A 19,206-nucleotide genomic window follows, 5' to 3' on the forward strand; every position below is an offset into this window, starting at 1 on the left:
CTCTTTTCAGTTGCTTAGCAAGAAGTTAGCTAGGCACATCTGAATTAGCAAATCCTAGTTTTATATCACTATGCAAAACCTTAGGTCCAAGCCAACACCTACTGAATCAAAGCTGTCAATATTAACAAAATCATCTAGTGATGCTTCCACATGAAAGTTTTGGTAACAGCGCTCTAGCTTAGATGTCCACACCACTAGATGAATTGTTTTCACTAAACTCTTGCATATTAATGGCTATGAAAGCCATTTCCCTGTCCAGGAAACTCCCATTTTTTTTTTTAATTTTTTTTTTCAACGTTTATTTATTTTTGGGACAGAGAGAGACAGAGCATGAACGGGGGAGGGGCAGAGAGAGAGGGAGACACAGAATCGGAAACAGGCTCCAGGCTCTGAGCTATCAGCCCAGAGCCTAACGCGGGGCTCGAACTCACGGACCGCGAGATCGTGACCTGGCTGAAGTCGGACGCTTAACCGACTGCGCCACCCAGGCGCCCCGGAAACTCCCATTTTTATATAACCAACAAGTTGGTCTCTACCCCCTCATAATTTCCCTACAGATATGCAGAAGAAGTCATCCTGGGATCCTATTCCTGGTGCTTTTTCTACTCTGTCCCATGTGCCCAGCTGAAATATGCCTTGCTATAGAAGAAAAAAAAAAAAAAAAGCATAGGTGATTGCATATGTTCTGCTGTTTTCTGAGCACCCATATTTACTCTACATTTATTCCACATGTTGCTAACGCTGTGTGACAAAATTATTCTAGAGTCATCTTGTGTGTTTCCTAGTCTAGACTCAGAATCAATTGTTTCACCAAGAAGTCCTTGTTCCTTTAGTTCCTTTTAGGAATGATATTTACAGATAACAATCTGAGTGCTAGGGTGCTCATTGCTACTGTCTTGGACATTTGGAACCTTTTCATAGGACAGAACTAGGAAATATATACATATTTTAAGAATAAAATAAGTCAGGGGCGCCCGGGTGGCGCAGTCGGTTAAGCGTCCGACTTCAGCCAGGTCACGATCTTGCGGTCCGTGGGTTCGAGCCCCGCGTCGGGCTCTGGGCTGATGGCTCAGAGCCTGGAGCCTGTTTCTGATTCTGTGTCTCCCTCTCTCTCTGCCCCTCCCCCTTTCATGCTCTGTCTCTCTCTGTCCCAAAAATAAATAAAAAACGTTGAAAAAAATTTAAAAAAAAGAATAAAATAAGTCAGGAGTTCATACTGATACTTCCAATTTAGGTGATTTTACTAAATTCCAATTTAGGTGATTTTACTTAACCTCTTCTGTATTACATCTATATCTCCTTACTTCCACATCCAGAATCCTGGTTCACAAGTACACAGATTACAGAATCAGAATATTCCAAAATTATTCATTTCATTCCCTCCTGATTGTACACACAACAACTTTGGCATAGCAATACTAATATTACCATCCCCCATATGATTGCTGAAGAATTCAGCATTTTCCTGCTATTTCTCTCCCATTTACTCTCATTTTTCATAATTGGACTATATCTATATTGTGAGCCCCCAGAGCTATTACAAAATATATTTTCTTCCTCTTAGTCCTCATTTAGTCTTAGTTCTGTAAGTAATACACATGTAATGCTCACTGTCGGCTCTTATATTGAAACCTCTCTAGTTGTTTTAGTTGATGGAAGCTAGTTCTTTAATAGGTTTCTCAGGAAGGGCTTCTGGAAAACATAATTTTGAATGTTCTTGTATGTTGAAAACATCTTGTGCCTTTCATGTTTGAAAAATCAGTTTTGTTAGGTATAATAATCCTTGACTCACTTTTCTTGAGAATCTGCAGTGTGGTGTTCCATTTTCTCATGACCTAAAGCATTGCTGAAAAATATTTCATGAGAGTTTAATTTTCTTTTCCTTGTAAGTCACCTACTATTTTTGCCTAGATGCCCTCCAATTTTTTCCCCTTTAACATCAAGTAATTTTACTAGACCAAGGTTTGGTGTTAGTCATTCTGGGTCAATATTCTTCAGTATACAGTGTGCTCTTTCAGTAGATAGTTTCAGTATTCAATTTTTCAATAACATTATCTATAATTATACTTTTTGTACTTGTTCTATTCCTTTGGCTTCTTTTCTTGGGCACTACTATTGTCTTTATGTTAGATCATCTTTACCTCTTTTAATGTCAGTCACTTTTCATCAAAATCTTTTTATTTATTTTTTCACATTTTTTGATTAATTTTTTTTCTTTTCATTCTATTTCTCTTAAGGCATTATCTGTCACTTCTATTTACTCCTCGTTTCCTACGAATTGAGTCTTCATTTCTAAAATGATGTTTTTTACTTCTAATTCTTACCTGAGTTCTGCCGCTCATTCTGGGTGTTCCATTTCTTATTATGCTGTTCTGTCATGTCCTGCATCATTTCTTTTCAATTTAACTAGTGTGAAAAGTGTATTAAAGCTCATCTTCTTTTCAACTTAACTGGTGATTACCTTCCCTTTTCTGACAATCACTATCACTTTTTCTTTAACAATATATGAGGACAGGTTTTTAGCCCTATCCTCGCTTCTGGACGCTTTAGTCCCCCATTGCTTCTGTAAAGGCATTTACCTCAGTAAATGAGATGCATAGAATATTTTTATTTCCACATCCTTTGCTTCTAGTTGAGACCTTGAGAATATACTGACTTCTGGCCCTTCCACCCTTACTGAATTCCTTAGTTGCACTGAGATAGGTTGGCACTTTGTTCCACTTCAGCAAGTACTTGCTTTTCCTTTGCAGTATGTCTCCCCTGTTTTAGGAATCACTAATTTAACACTTGTGCTATTAATTCCCAGTTTCATTGTCATTTTTCTCTTACATTACTATATAAATTCAAACTAAATTAATCATTACAGATTCCCCCTCTCTTCATCTGCCCTGTCTTGATAGGAGGTTTCTGCTCTGATTGTTTTGTTGTTTGGTAGTGCTCCCTCTTTAAAGTTTTTTTATGTTTCTTCATTTTTGAGAGACAGAATGCAAGCAGGGGAGGGGCAGAGAGAGAGGGAGACACAGAATCCAAAGCAGGCTCCAGGCTCTGAACTGTCAGCACAGAGCTGGGCTCAAACCCACGAACCATGAGATCATGACGTGAGCCGAAGTCGGACACTTAACTGACTGAGACACCTAGGTGCCCCTGGTAGTGCTCACTCTTCACTGATCCCTCAGAGGCTGTGCATGGGTAATATATTTGTGAATCTGTGCATATTCACAAATATCTATCATCTTGATGGTTGAATGGGATTTGGGCTGTGCTACTGTCCTTTTCCCTCAGCAACCTTAGAAATGTTACTCCACAGTCTTTCAGTTTCCAGGATTTCACATGAGAAGTCCAATGCTAGTGATTTCTCTCCCTCTCTTCCTCTCCCTCCTTCCTTCCTCCCTCCCTCTTCTCTCCATTCTCATTCTCTTTCTTCTCTTTGAGAGACTGAGTATGCAAACAGACAATGACAAGACCATATGTAAAAATAAAACTGACCTGGGGCGCCTGGGTGGTTCAATTGGTTAAGCATCCGACTCTTGATCTTGGCTCAGATCATGATCTCACAGTTTGTGAATTCAAGCCCCACATCAGGCTCTGTGCTAACAGTGTGGAGCCTGCTTGGGATTCTCTCTCTCCCTCTCTCCCTGCACCTTTCCTGCTCATGCTCTTATGTTCACTCTCTCTCTCTCTCTCAAAATAAAATAAAAAAACTTTAAAAAATAAATAAATAAAACTGACAAAGTAGTCTTCAGCAACCAGTCCAGGAAAGCAACTCACCATCTGCAGCCACCATCCCAGGAAGCCAAACAACTGTAGTTATCAGCCCCCAATGGCCACCACTTGATTAATTACTGACAGCTTCCCTAATTTTTGCCCCAACCAGGGAAAGCCAAATACACTCCCCTAACCAAATATGTAGGATACCCCACTTCTAGGTAGCTTCCAACAGCTCCCCCATGCCAGCAACCTCCAATCAGGGCATACCTGAATTCCCTTTTCCCACTATAAAGCTTTCCATTCCTCTGCCTGCCTTTGAGTCTCTGTCAAACACAAGTGATGGTGTCTCAAATCTCTTGCTATAGAAGTTCTGAATTAATAGCCTTTGATTGTTCTCATTTGGCTTTATTTCTGCACCTTTCTTCTCCTTCTCCCTCTTTTTTCTCTACTTCTTCCTCTTCTTTCTCTTTTTCCCCACTCCTCCTCCTCCTCCCCCAGCCCCACAGTCTCCTTTGTTCTAAGTAACTTGTTCTTTCCACCTAAAAGTTTTAAAAGATCTTTTCTTTATAGGAATTTTCCTCAGATATGCCTAAATGTGTCTTATGTCATTGACATTACCTGGAACTCAGTGACCCCTTTCATCTGCAGACGCACATGTGTCTTTAGGTCAGGGAAATTTTCTATTATTATTTGTTTAATTATTACCTCTCTTTATCTGTTCCTTTCTCTCCTTCTGCAATTCCAACAGTCATATTTCAGGTCTTTAGGATGTATCTTCAAAGTAATATGCCTTTTACATCGTAATTTCTCTCTTTATATTTTTTTGCTCTGTGTTTTGAGATATCCTTTCCACTTTTCAGGCCACTTAGCAAGATTCAATTATTCTTCAGTGTATCATCAGTTTTGTGTTTTTAAAATCATGATTTCCATTTGTTTACTTGTGTAAAAATGTTATAGCTGCTTTATTTATAATAGCCTCAGGGGAAAACAACACAAATGATCATCACAAGGAAAGTGGATGGAGAAACTGTGGCATATGCATTCAATAGAATACCGCTCAGCATTAGAAGGGAAAAAACTACAGATATGTGCAAGAACATGAATGAATCTCAAAACATTATACCGAATGAAAGAAATCAAACCTCAAAAAGTGAATATAATAGGAGTCCCTCTACATGAAGTTCTTTTTTTTTTTTTTAAATCCAAACCAGGCTCCAGGCTCCAAGCTGTCAGCAAAGAGCCCAACACAGGGCTTGAAGTCACAAACCATGAGATCATGACCTGAGCCAAAGTCAGACACTTAACCGACTGAGCCACCGAGGCACCCCTGAGGTTCTAAGTCAAACAAAACTAATCTGTGGTGATAGAGACTCAGAAATTACCTAGGAAGGAGGAAATAAAAAAAAAAAAATGATGATTTACTAGGGAAGTAGCAGGAGGTGGTGGAAATATTCTATATGTTTATAGAGGTATGGGTTATGTGGGTGGTATGGTATGGATTTATCAAAGTTTATCACACTGTACACTTAAGATCTATGCATTTTATTGAATGTGGAACCTCAATTTAAAAAGGGAATAAAATGGTTTTTGTTCAATAGTCTTGTGTGTGTATTGAATTTAGTCTTCTTGAGGGCTTTTATTTATGTATTTATATATTTATTTATGGTTTAAGATGTCTTTGGTCTTCTCCAGCAGTTTCAAAAGCTAGTGCTATATGAGCTTCAAAGGAAGAGAAGTTTCAGTGCAACAATTCTGCTTCCTCAACGCTCCTCTTTGTCAGAATGACCCAGCAAGTCCATTTTATTTCCTTTTTTTTTTTTGAAAATTTATCTCATTTTATTATATTTTTAATTGAAGTATAATTAACATGGCATTATATTACTTTCAGGTATATAATACAGTGATTCACAGTTCTACATATTACTCAGCACTCATCACAGTGAGTGTGCTCTTAATCCCCATTATCTATTTCACACATCCCCCTCACCCACCTCTCCCCTCTAGCAACCACTAGGTTGTTCTCTGTGTTTAAGAGTCTGTTCTGTTTATCTATATTTTCTTTATTTGTTTTCTTTCTTAAATTCCACATAAGAGTGAAGTCATATGCTATTTGTTTTTCTCTGACTTCTTTCACTTAGCATTATACCCTCTAGGTCCATCCATGTTGTTGCAAATGGCAAGATCTCATTCTTTTTTATGGCTGAGTAATATTCTATTGCATATATATATATATATATATATATATATATATATATATATATATATGTATCTCCCACATCTTCTTTATCCTCTCATCTATCAGTGAACACCTGGGCGGCTTCCATATGTTGACTATTGTAAGTAATGCTGCAATAAACATAGAGGTGCGTTTATCTTTTTGAATTAGTGTTTTTGTTTTCTTTTGGAAAATACCCAGTAGTGGAATTACTAGATCATATGGTAATTCTATTTTTAATTTTTTGAGGAATCCCTGTACTGTTTTCCACAGTGGCTGTGCCAATTTGCATTCCCATCAACAGTGCATGAGGGTTCCTTTTTTCTCCACATCCTTACCAACACTTGGTATCTCTTGTCTCCCAAGCCCCATCTCCAATTAAAAAACAAATCTGGGAGCACTTGGGTGGCTCAGTAGGTTAAGTGTCTGACTTTGGTTCAGGTTATGATCTTGTGGTCTGTGATTTCAAGCCCATGTCAAGCTCTGTGCTGACAGCTCAGAGCCTAGAGCTGCTTCGGATTCTGTGTCTCCCTCTCTCTCGGTCCCTCCCCTGCTCGCACTCTGTCTCTCTCTGTCTCTCTTTCAAAAATAAATACATATTTAAAAAAAGAAAAAGTTTCTAGTCTCTCTAATGGCAAAATTTTTCTTCCTCTATTAGGTGGAAGATGAGCACATTTCTTCAAACACATTAAACTCTGGGTCCAGATCCAAATGAGCAAGGCCAAGAGACTGGTAGCACTTTGCTGTCTGTGTGAGCCCTTCTTTCAAGTTCCTATATCCTGTCTTGCGATGTGCCTTTTCTCAGGATGACTAACACTGGAAGTACTTCCTTCAAGGGTAAAGCCCACTTGTAACACTAGGGATGGTTACACCCCTAGCAAGACAAGTGCTGGCATATCCGCAGGGGATATGTTCTAAGCCTCCTGGTAGATGCCTGAAACTGCAGATAGTACTATACCCTACATATACTATGCTTTTTCTTGTACATACATACCTATGATAAAGTTTAGTTTATAGTCACAGTAAGAGATTAACAATAGCTAATAATAAAATAGAAAAATTATAGCAACATACTGTAATACATATATAAAAGTATATGAATGTAGTCTCAAAATATTGTACTGTACTCACCTACTTGTGATGATGTGAGATGATAAAATGCCTACATAATAAGATAAAAGTGAGGTGAGTGACGTAGGCATTGTGATTTAGCATTAGGGTTAGGCTGCTACTGACCTTCTGATGACATGTCAGAAGGAAGATGTCTATTTCTGGACCCAAGTTGACTTCAGGTAACTGAAAATCAGAATGTGAAACGACAGATAACTTGGGGGACATTGTTGTCAATATTAAAGATCACAGCATTACAGAGAATCCTCTACTTCTACCCTTTTAATTATATAAAAAAATAACTATTATAGAGGCAAATAAATCTTGTTGCCAGAGGAAAAGTAATTGAACACTGCCTACCACCAACAGATGATTTTATTGGTTCATTTTTAACTTTTAGGTGGTTTGACATTATCAATCACTTCATGCATCATATGTGAAAAAACTTAGGGTGTGTTCAAAGTGATACTGATCTATATTCCCTTATTAGAAATCACTGAGTATCAACGTATTTTGGAACTGAGGACATTTTGGACTTAAGAACATGTATACATAATTTTAAAACCTTTTTCTTTTAAAACCAACTTTAAGGGGTATAATTGACATATAATAAATTGTATCCATTTTAAGAATACTCAGTGAGTTTAGGTAGTTGTATACCCTCATGCAACCACCACAGCCAAGGTCAAAAACATCCCATCATTCCAGAAAAGTTCCTTTCAACCCCTTGGGCCATAATGAGACCCCATAATCAAACACATTCATATTTCTGCACTGGCATATATGTATACGTACACTAAATAGTGTAGAATACTAATACTTTATGTCATATTGGGCAGGTTTTTCTCCTGAGTTTGTCATAAGCTTTATAAAATAGTTTTAAAAAATTTTGGATGTTGAGGGGCACCTGGGTGGTTCAGTCAGTTAAGTGTCTGATTCTTGGTTTCAGTTCAGGTCATAATCTCACAGTTCATGAGTTTGAGCCCTGCACTGGGCTCCATGTTGACAGTGTGGAGCCTGCTTGGGATTCTCTCTCTCTCTCCCACTCTATCTGACTCTCTCCTGCTCCTTCTCTCTCTCTCCCTCTCTCAAAAATAAATTTAAACAATTAAAAAATTTTTGGATTTTGAAACTGTTGATAAGGGATTACAGATCTGTTTTAAAAGAGTTATATGATAATGAAAAGAAACAAGGTGATAATTACACTTATATAATTTCACATTCTGATAAACCAAATTGGTTGCTTGTATAGAGACATCTGGACTTATGACAAATGGACTCATGAACCTCTGGGTACACTTGTGGAAACTAAGCTATTTTAAGAAAATTTATTAATAGTGTATACTTTGTACCTAGCAGTATACCTGGTACATAATAGCCTCTGAAGAATCTTTTGGAAACTAATCTATTTTCAGAAAATTTTATTAACTAATATATACTTTGTACCTAGTATACCTGGCACATGATAGGTACCCAGTAACACATTTCATTTTGTCTTGATAATGCTAATGCTACCCAACTCATACTTCTTTGGTACCACTTTCTTGTCTTTTATTTTAATTAAAAAATTTTTTTTCTTAATTTTTACTGGGCTCCATGCCCAACATGGGACTTGAACTCATGACTCTGAGATTAAGAGTAACATGCTCTACTGATTGAGCCAGCCAGGCACTCCTATATCACTCTTTTCATTCCCTGTATTGATATTTTCCTCAGAAGGTATCTGAGGGGAAAAAAAGAACTCCCTTATTCATTTAAAAATCTCTAATTTTTCTACCTGTTTATTGTCTGTCATTTCCTCTAGAACTGTGCTGTCCAATATATAGTCATCAGCCACACATAGCCATTTAAATTTAAATTAAGTATAATTAAATAAATAATTAGCTGCAGTAGAGCCACACTTCAGTGGTCTGATAGCCACATGTAGCTAGTGAGTACTGTATTAGATAGTGTGGATATAGAACAGTTCCACCATTGAGGAAAGTTCTATTGGACAGAGCTCCATGTTGTTTGCCACTTTGTTCCCCGTGCCTTTCACGGTGCTTGGGATCCAGTAGATGATCAATAAATATTTGCTGAATAAATGTTTTTAGCTCATCTGTAAAAGCCATCATGCAAATATAAAGCAAAGATTCTTTTTTGAAATAGAAATGTTTGAATAGCAATCACTCTCAGGAGCTAAAATGCTTTCTCTGAAAAAGTAAAAATATTAGATTATATATTAGGTTGTACTGTAGCTTTGATTATTAATAGTTTTCAGTCATTGAGTATTTACTACATTCCAGGCACTGTTGGAAGTGTTTCATGCATAACTCCTCAGTATTCTTTACAACAACCATAGGATGTCTACATTATTTCCAATTTACAGATAAGGAAACTGAGACCTGTGTGAAAAGTAACTTGCTTGAGATCTTGCAGCTACTAAGTAGCAGGGCCAGAATTTGGGCCCAGGCAGTCTGGCTCCAGATGCTAAGCAATTAACCCCAACATTGAGCTCTTCGAGATTTAAAAAAAAAAATGTTTATGTATTTATTTTGAGAGAGAGGGAGAGAGAGTGGGGGAGGGGCTGAGAGAGGAAGAGAGCATCCCAAGCAGGCTGCGCACCGTCAGCACAGAGCCTGATGAGGGGCTGGGTCTCACGAACCATGAGAACATGACCTGAGATGAAATCAAGAGTGTGATGCTTGACCAACTGAACCACCCAGGCCCCCCTGTGATTGTTTTTAATAAGGACCACTTAGTCTCTTCTTTCCAGTATTCAAACGTCTATTTTCTTTTTTCTTATTTAGTTGCATTTAGCTAGGACACCCTAGAAAACATTACATAATAGCTGCTATAGCCCTGCATCCTTGTCTGGTCCCTGAGTTTAATGTGAAAGCTTCCCCCATTTCACACTAAGGTATGATGTTACTATTTTCTGATGATTATCTTGATCCACTTAAATAAATGTTCTTTTATTTCTAATTTACTATGAATTTTTAAAATTCAGAAATGGCTGTCGAATGTTATACAATGCATCCCTAAAGAATATCATTTGGCTTTTCTCCTTTAATAAATTGTCTGAGTAGATTTTCTAGTGTTAAACCACCATTCTTGGAATAAACCATATTTTGTCATGTAATGAATTCTTTTTAGTATCACACCACTGTTTCTGATACTTTAATACTCAACTGTCTGCAACAAAGTCATGGTGAGAACAGAACTTCCTCCCTTTGGGTACTGTTTGTTTTGGATTTTGATATTAGGGTTATGCTAGCCTTGTGAAATAAACTGAGAAATTTTCTCTCTTTTTTGGCATATTTCCCTAGAATCCAGCCAGGTTTGGGTACTCTGTCTCAACTTCCTTCTTCCTTCTACAATTGTCATACATAGTACCACCAGTCACTTAAGTTTGAGAATGTTTTCTCAGGCTAGCTCCCAAGGGTCCTCATAAACTGGACTCACCACCTACTGATCCCCAACAAAGACTGTTTACCATTCAATTTTCTCCCTTTCCTTGCACAGGCCACAGACATTCTGGCTTCCAAGCTTTTGCTAATTTCATGCCACTTGCCTTACCATTGAGTTTGCCATGGTAGATAAGGGGTGGTGTTGATTTCTGCTGAACTGAACTAACATTTGAGGTGGGAACTGTGTAGCTGCTTGACACCTATCTCTTTCTTAACCCTCAAAATCCTGGGAAGCTTTGTTATTTTTATTTTGTAGATAGGTAAAGGAACTTGATAAATTGCTATACACTAACGTATGAGGTGCCAGAATTTAAAACCAGGACTGCTTAATTCCAAAGCAATTGGAACAACATAAATCTCACCTCGTCCATTTTGTTTCCTGGTCATAGTCTCTCACGTTGATTTGTGTATGTCTTCCGTGCTCCATTAGCAATTATGGACTGTACTACACCATTTAACATTACCCTGTTTTGTATTGTTTGTTTGTTTCATCTGTGTAGTTCTTGTCTCGCACAACAGTTATTAACTGTTTATCTGGCTCCACATTTGGCTGTCTTTTATTTTTTAATAATGGACAATGGGAAAAATAAAAGAAGTAAAAGGTGACTAAATGCAATAATTTTGATGGTGTTAGTCTTAGCTACACATTGCAAAAATCCCTTTCAAAATAAGTTTAACTGAGTGGTCTCCCAGGGACTTTTTAGCAATCCCTGCAAAATTAAAGCCTAAAAACAACGAGAGATGACATTTATGAATACTGATCACCGAAGCACATTAAACAGTGACAGTTTGCTGGAAATCACACCTACAGCACTGACTTCCTAACAAGGAAAGCTAGAAGATGCAGCAGTCTCTCAACTGCAGGCGCAACCCGGCTTTCCCCCTCCCAGCTCTGCCAGATGGAACTTTCCCTGCGAAAGCTTTGACGGAACGCCCGGTAGGAGTCACGTGGAGCTGGCGCGTACTCCCGCGCCTTGCGGAATGACGCGAGGCTCGCGTTGCCAAGGGGAGGGGCAAGGCGCCGCGGAAGGGGCGGGGCGAAGGAAGCCAGCCGGGGAGGCGGGGCCGGTAGAGTAGAGGGGCGGGCAGAGAGGGGCGCGCGGGCGGGGAGGGCCCAGCGTATTATGGGATGCGGCGGTGGAATGGCGCTGGGCGCGTGATTTTGAACAAACCCGGGTCTGTGTCTCGGAGGCGCCGCCGCCGCCGCGGCTGCTGGGAGCCTAGGGAGCGCGGCGCGAGGAGCAGGCGGCGGCGCCGCCGGCTTTGGTAAGTGTCAGCTCTGGGGGTGGGGACATCTGGGCGGGCGGGAAGGGGGCGCCGGCCCCCACTGCGGGTGGTGGAGCGGGCGGAGGGCGCCGGACCGCCCCTTCTGGGAGCCTGGGCTGGTGGGTCTTGGCGGAGAGCGGGAACCTGGCGCCCGGGGCTGCCGCGCTTCATCCCCGGGCCTCAAGGGGCGGGAGACCCCTCCCGGCTCGGCCTCTTCCCGCCTGCACCCCGGAGGGCGGCTGTCACCCGGCAAGGCCGGCGCAGGGGCGGCCGCCCGCCCTTCCCGGCAGTCTGGAGGAAGAGTTCCGGCGGCTGTTGACACGCACCTTGCGTGGCCAGAGTAGCAGACTGTGTCAGCCTTGGGTTTCTGGGAACCGGTTTTGCTGCTGTGTCATTTTGTACCAGCCTCTCCTTTCCTTGCTGCCCGCCGCCCCGTTCTTCCTGCGCCCCTTTGTATGATCTCTTATTCGTGTGTGTCCGTTTTCCTCGCGAAGCCCACCATCTAAATGTCATAATGTCCCCGAGGTGCACGGGGAAAGGGAGCGGGCCGGGACTTAGCTTGGCCAAGCAACGGTAAACACCAAGCACAGTGCGGATGGACGGGGCTTGCGGGGGGTGGGGGTGGGAATAAAGTTTAAAGACGAAGAAACTGGGAACACTTGAGACTCTCATCGTAGTCTAGCAGGCTGCATAGGTAAAGAGCGATTGGGCTGGGTGGTAGATAGCACTAGTTTAAAGCCTGAATCTACTGGCTTTTATATGGAGTTGTCATTCAAGAAAGGTAAGGAAATGAAATGGTTTTTTCAACTTCCACCTTACTTAGACGAACTTTTAAAAAAGACAGTAGACTGACCCTGTTCTCAACCTTGAAATTCAGTTTGCTCATTTCAGGTAGATCTTTCAGAGTATATACTGTAGTTCAGTAGTGGGTTTAGAATTCAGCTTTTGAATGGGCGATTAGCAAATCTTTCTGAAAATAAAAAAGGTAACCAATTTAGTTTTTTGTTTTTGCTTTTTAATTCTGTCACAAGCCTTGCAGCTTATGGTTTTGTGTTATTTCTAGGATGATTAAAAACTGCTTACGTTCTTTTTTAGTTATTAATCCGCATAATGAGAGTAGCTGGTGGGAAAGATGGGTAACTCTGGGGTCTTGTTCTAAAGTAAGCTGTTTATTTTCTCTATTGAACAAATATATCTGCGGCAGATTTTTTTTTAATTTAGTGATTTAGATCTTAATATTTGGCAAATAATTTTTGTTTAGAGGTGTGTTTCCTGTATTTTAGAAATTGTTCATTCTTGATTAGGATCGATATATTTTAAACCTACTTGGGCTTTGACGCCTTAAACCAATGACAAATTGGAAGTCAATGTACACGGACAGAAATGATCAGATGAAATTAAGTGAAGAGAGAAATAGTTGAAACTTTATTTTTAAAATTAGTCGTCTTGACCACATTATCAGCAGGAGGATCAGTGCCTGTAATTTACAGATGTGACGGGGAGATAAGACATGCATATGGAAATGGATCGCTCTGTCAAAGTAGTGCTGAAGTGGAGGAAAACGTCAGTCAGTCGGTGAATGACATTAAAGGTCTTAATCATGTTTTTAGTATCTGAAATGAGCACAGTGAATAAAACGCATTGCTTCATCTGTCTCAAGTTGCTTTACTGAAAATGAAAGTGTTTGGATTCTTTATTGTCCTTATGCCGCCTTCCGTGTGGCTTTTGCTCTTCAAAACAAAAATATGCCGGACTTGGGACTCGGCAGGTAGAGGGACTTCCTTTCGCGTAGCTGCCGGGCCCGCAGAAGCACCATTTTTCGCTGTGGGGTGAAAGGTCTCGGCGTGGGCTGTGTGAGCGCTTGTATCTCCCTGTGCATTTGAAGGTTGGCGGGGCGGGCGGGAGGTTTCCCCGGATATGTGGGTGTGCGCCTCTCCGGAGGGGAGGGCTGAGGAGGGGAGGAGGAGGAAGGGGGAGGTTACTGGCGGCGGCGGCGGCGGCGGCCCGGGCTCGGGCTGTCGGGGAAGCTGCTGAGCTGTGATGGTGATGACGAGGTGAAAATGGCGGATCTTTCGAAATACAATCCCGGCCCCTGACATACCAGAGGCGGCGGCGGCGGCGGCGTCGCCACCCGGGCTCCCTCCTCGGCCCCCGGGTCCCCTGTAGCGCTCGAGTTCGGGCAGACTGGGAAAGGAAGCGGCTGGCCGGAGCTACCGTGCACAGGCAAAACAAGCACCGCCCGGGCTCGGAATTGCCCGGGACCTTCTGGAGCCCCCACCTCGGAGCCGGAGGGAGGAGAAAGCGGCAGCCGCTGGAGGTAGAGGGGAAGGGGGTATCCGAGGGCTTCTCTGCACTGAGATCTCTATTATTTAGGGGGGTGGTGGGTAAGGGAGGAATTGCGTTGTGGATCAAGGAATGACTAGTCCAGAGTGCAAAGAATCAGTAGCCTCGTAATGACATCAACATTATTCTATGAGTGTTAAGAGGGCTCGAGTTTGCTCTTATACCTAAGGCTGCTGCTGAGGCCTAGAGGAACCACTAGCACTTATCATGATTTCCTTACTTAATATTTAAAACATCCACTGTGGCGGGTGTTGGTATGGTGATGTTCAGTTTTATAGGGGTCTATGTTTCTTTAGGGAGGCAGAGCATAGGCATTTTATTCTGCATTTAAGCTCTGTGTCTTAGATCGTAGTCTGTAACTTGTTGGGGTGTGGATGCTCACATTTTTTAAACATATGGACCAGTTTTGTTACAATTAAAAATGTCTTTTTCTTTTATGGCTCTGTCATCCATAGAGTGACCCCTTTGCCCCTGCCGTTTGGCAAATAACAATTGAGATACTGTCAGTCATATTTTATATCCATGTTTTTCCCTGCCCCCCCCCTCCATTTCATGAATTTGGAGACTAAAGTTATGGAATATTTTGCAATATGTAGATTTTATAATCCAAGGGAAATACAGCTGTGGGAGTTCTATTTTGACTCACTTTGTTGTTAAGGAAGTTGTGATGGCTGGACATTAAGTTGGTAGAGATGAATAGAGACCTCTGCTTTTTTCTGAATACTGGACTTGTTAGCTCTTTGTTTAAAGGGCTGGAGCATTGGAGTGATTGACTTTATGATGGCCAAAGTTTAATTTTGTTTGGTTACCTAAAGATCCAGGTATGTTTTAGATTGTGCTACAGATCCCTCAGGAGTGTTTCTGCTTCCATACACCAGTAGTGTTACTGAAAAGTTACATTTGAATCAAATTTTTATACATTAATTTGGGCCCTCTAGTTTTCCCAGCTTTTGTAGTGTAAGGTTGGGTTCAGTGACGTTGAATATATGAGCCTGAACAGAGAAGTGAGTATTTAAGAAATGCCCACTGGTAATGTTTATGATTAGCAGTAATTTTCCTTATCCAAGTGTCCTACAAAGAGATGATGTCATACAATGACATACAATATCATACATCATGTGTTTCGTTCAGAGGAGAAATATTTTGTGTGCATGTGTGTATGTAGCCTAGCCATTTATTTGGCTTTCACTCATTAGAAGAATAAGGGACCAAAAAATTTTTGGAGGAAATAACTGTGGAGGTACTCAGAAGCTTTAGTGAATGAATTTTTTTGTTAATCATTTGATGTTCTTGTATTATCCAGTCGGGATTTTGTTCTGTTTTTTTCTTACAGCTTTTATGTTGCAATTATTTGGTACATGTCAGTTAGCTGCTAAGTTAGTAGCAAAACTCAGAATTTAAAAAGTAATTAAGGAGGGAGATTAAAATGCTTTTTCATTGGCTTTTCTTTTAATCACAGAGGACCATTGTCTTTTTTGATTCTTTGTGATTGTCTTTAAAGGCCAGTTTTCACCTTGTTACAGTTAGAACAATTTGTCTATTACTAGTTAGAAGTATGCTAGAAAGAGATGAAGAGTTATGCTACTGGAGATAGCCTAGTGTCTTTTTTTGGGGGGAAGAGGAGCATTATAGATTTTCATTGCTTATTTCAAGTGTTACTATTGGATATCTTTTATATGTCATATACTGTGCTAGGAATAGAGGATACCTCAGTATCATCGTCTCAGGAAACTTTCAGTTTAGGAATCCATGGGAGATAAAGTTGGAAGGATGGATTAGGTAGAGCTTTAATGCAGAAGACCTTGAGAGTTACAGAAAATTTAATTTTTTTAAAGTTTTATTTAAGTAATCTCTATACCCCATGTGGGGCTTGAACTCATGACCCTCAGATCAAGAGTCATATGCTCCTCCAAATGAGCCAGCCAGGCACGCTGACAGTTACAGAACATTTTTTAAATTTTTTTTTTTTTTTCAACGTTTATTTATTTTTGGGACAGAGAGAGACAGAGCATGAACGGGGGAGGGGCAGAGAGAGAGGGAGACACAGAATCGGAAACAGGCTCCAGGCTCTGAGCCATCAGCCCAGAGCCTGACGCGGGGCTCAAACTCACGGACCGCGAGATCGTGACCTGGCTGAAGTCGGACGCTTAACCGACTGCGCCACCCAGGCGCCCCTTTACAGAACATTTTTAAATAGGAGAGTGACAGCCTCAGAGATGCACTCGAGAGAGATACGTTCTGTAACTTTTCTGTAGAATGTGTTGTAGGTTAAAGGAGATGGAGGTAAAGATACCATAGTAGGTTCCAAACTTCAAAGATTTAGCAATTCTTGGTTGCAGTGGGAAGGAGACATAATAAAGGTATAATATGCATGTATATTACAGATTAATAGTTGTATGAAGAGACATCAAAGATGATAAGATCTTAAGCCTTACTGTTTGGTAGAATATCGAATGTGGTACACTATTAACTCAAATGAAAATTCTTTTCCTCTTGCTCCATCTAAATCATAGTAACCCTGCAAGTAAATGGAGGCTTAGAGAGATTACTGCTTGGGGTTATGTGTTAAACAACTAGGAGAGCCAACATTCGGAAATGAATCTTTCTGATTTGAATCCCCATGTTTTATCCACCATGTTAGTCTTAAGCATGAATAATATACATATATATAGTTCTTTAAAGGGAAGAAAGTGTATAGGTCCTTAGTATTGGCCTAAATAGTTTTATTAAAATATTTAATTTTTAGATGTATATAAGCATAAATTCTTTATGTTTATTGCTTTTAGTAAGTGTAAAATGCAAGTAGATTTATAAATGAAATAGAAACAAAACTACAAAGCCAGTAAAACAAATTAAATTTAGGGTAATGGATGATTTTTTTTTTTTTTAACATTTATTTTTTGAGAGACAGAGCACGCACGAGCAGGGGAGGTGCAGAGAGAGGGGGAGACACAGAATCTGAAGCAGGCTCCAGGCTCTGAGCTGTCAACACAGAGCCTGACGCAGGGCTCGAACTCACAAGCCATGAGATCATGACCTGAGCCAAAGTCAGTCGCTTAACTGACTGAGCCACCCAGGCGCCCCTGGATGATGTTGTTTTGCTGAAACAAACTCTTTCTTTGCATAGTGAATATACTATTGCCCGCCTTGGCAAGGTGTGCAGTTTTCTATATACTGTATACCCTGTGATATACCACTTTTCTCTGTTTGAATGCTGTAAAGCTTTCCTCCTTAAATCACAGATGGTTTGGCTTTTACTTAGCATAAATATATCATTTACCTTGTAAGACCCTTCTGTGCATTTTTTTTTTAGACCACCCTAATTCTAGTACCATTGATTGTGAGTATGAGGTGGTTATTCAGATGATCCAGAGTACACTATTTAACACATATTATCAAAATGAAAATACAGACTTTTCAAATATTCCTCAGGAATAGTCTAGTCCTCCCAGTTTAGTTTGAGAAATGTAGTTATGTACTTCGTTTTTTGAGCTGTCAGTGTTTGATTTTAGAAATCCGGGCTAAAATCCAGATGTTATAGTTAACCAGTTAGTGCTGGTGGTAAGATTTAGGTACAAAAGTATAGCTCTTATTACTCAGATATTTTTGTCTAATCTGACAAATTATTCACCTGTAATATGACAATAGGTCACCACTTCATAATGTTATATGCAAGGATGAAAACATTTGTTCACCCAGGTTGTCCTTCACCTATAATTAAGAAAGTAACAGTGTTTCAGCACTGATAATATTCCATGAGAAACTTTTTATTAGAGTGCATGAGTGGAGGGGAGGGACAGAAAGAGAGAGAGAGAGGGAGAATCCGAAGCAGGCTCCATGCTTAGCACTGAGCTTGACACAGGGCTCAATTCCAAAACCCTGGGATGGTGACCTGAGCTGAAATCAAGAGTCAGATGTTCAACCAACTGAGCCACCCACCCAGGTTCCCTTCCGTGAGAAACTCTTAAAAGATGTAAAAGCATAGAGCATTTGCCATTTCTGTCTTATGTTATTTTTTATTTTATATTTATTTATTGTAATCATTCACTATCCTAAGTCAAACCCTCCATAAATCTCTGTCTCAAACTAATTACTGTAATAGCCTTCTAACTGGTCTCTCTGCCTCCAGTCCACTAAAATACTGAGATGAAGTTAATCCTCCTAGAGTACAACTGTGATCATGCCATTCTACACTTGATCTTAGCCAAAAGGCCGAGAAGCGATGTGATCATGCCATACTATTGATTTCTAAGCTTTGTCAGGGCAAGATCTTTGGTTAATTATCCATAATGCCCTTACAAAGTTGGGAAGCAATAAGTATTTGTTAATTAAATGACTGATAACAATTTTAAAATGGTTAAAAATTAAGAGAACCTTATCAATTTTAAGATGAATATAATTGCAGAGGGTATTAGTTAAAAGTTAATTCTGAGTATTTAAAAACTTATTTGAAAAGGAATTTCTCAGTTTGTGCCTTGTGAACTTGTTATTTTATTTGAAGTGTTGTGAAGTCTTAGAGCATTATATAAACCTGTCTTACTCAAATAGACAAACCAAAGTTATCTTTCAGACCCCAATGTAAATAATGCTAGAATTTTAGATGATACCTCTTCTCCATGATTAAATGATTTATTCTTCAAATTTGTATTGAGAAGTTATTATGTGGCAGCTCTGTTCTAGGCATTGGAGATATGGGATCCAGTGATGAAGACAGACAAGTCCCAGTCCTCATGAAGCTTGCATTCTAAAGAAGTAGGGGAGGAAGAATCAGACTATAAACAGATACTTTCTAGTGGTAAATGCTATGATCGAAATACCAGGGTAATGTGACAGAGTGCCTAGGACAGTGGAGATGAGAGTGAGGGTGCTTTTTTAGGTAGAACTTAAAATGTAATATAATTGGATATATTAGAAATCATTAGGTTTTCTGAAATCAGTGAATTTTTAACTCTCATTAGACTTAAACCATTCAACCATGTTCAACTGTGAGAAGGAAAAACTCAATGTATGGCTTCCAGAATTGTACCTTGCTTTTAGAACTTTGTTTTATGAGCAAAAAAAATATTGGAGGCATGAGGAATACATTGTACGTTCTGTCTTCTTTCCTACTCTACC

The 19,206-nt window shown here is 40.0% G+C and overlaps 1 protein-coding gene across 8 annotated transcripts in view; it reads left to right on the top strand.

Moving 5' to 3' along the window:
- The first annotated feature begins 11,589 nt into the window (after positions 1-11,589).
- The window catches only part of LIN54 (lin-54 DREAM MuvB core complex component), a 74,498-nt gene continuing 66,881 nt past the window's right edge, over positions 11,590-19,206 (top strand). The window contains exon 1 of one of the 8 annotated variants that reach the window (XM_086704700.1): positions 11,590-11,748. The gene's annotated coding sequence lies outside the window, so the exon portion shown is untranslated. Of the gene's footprint in view, positions 11,749-12,221; positions 12,322-13,596; positions 13,634-13,799; positions 14,066-19,206 lie in introns of those variants that run through there. The other 7 variants (XM_086704705.1, XM_086704701.1, XM_086704706.1 and 4 more) reach the window with 7 other exon arrangements.

Source organism: Puma concolor, chromosome B1 (assembly GCF_028749965.1).
Source record: "Puma concolor isolate L17-30 chromosome B1, mPumCon1.1.hap2, whole genome shotgun sequence".
NCBI lineage: Eukaryota > Metazoa > Chordata > Mammalia > Carnivora > Felidae > Puma > Puma concolor.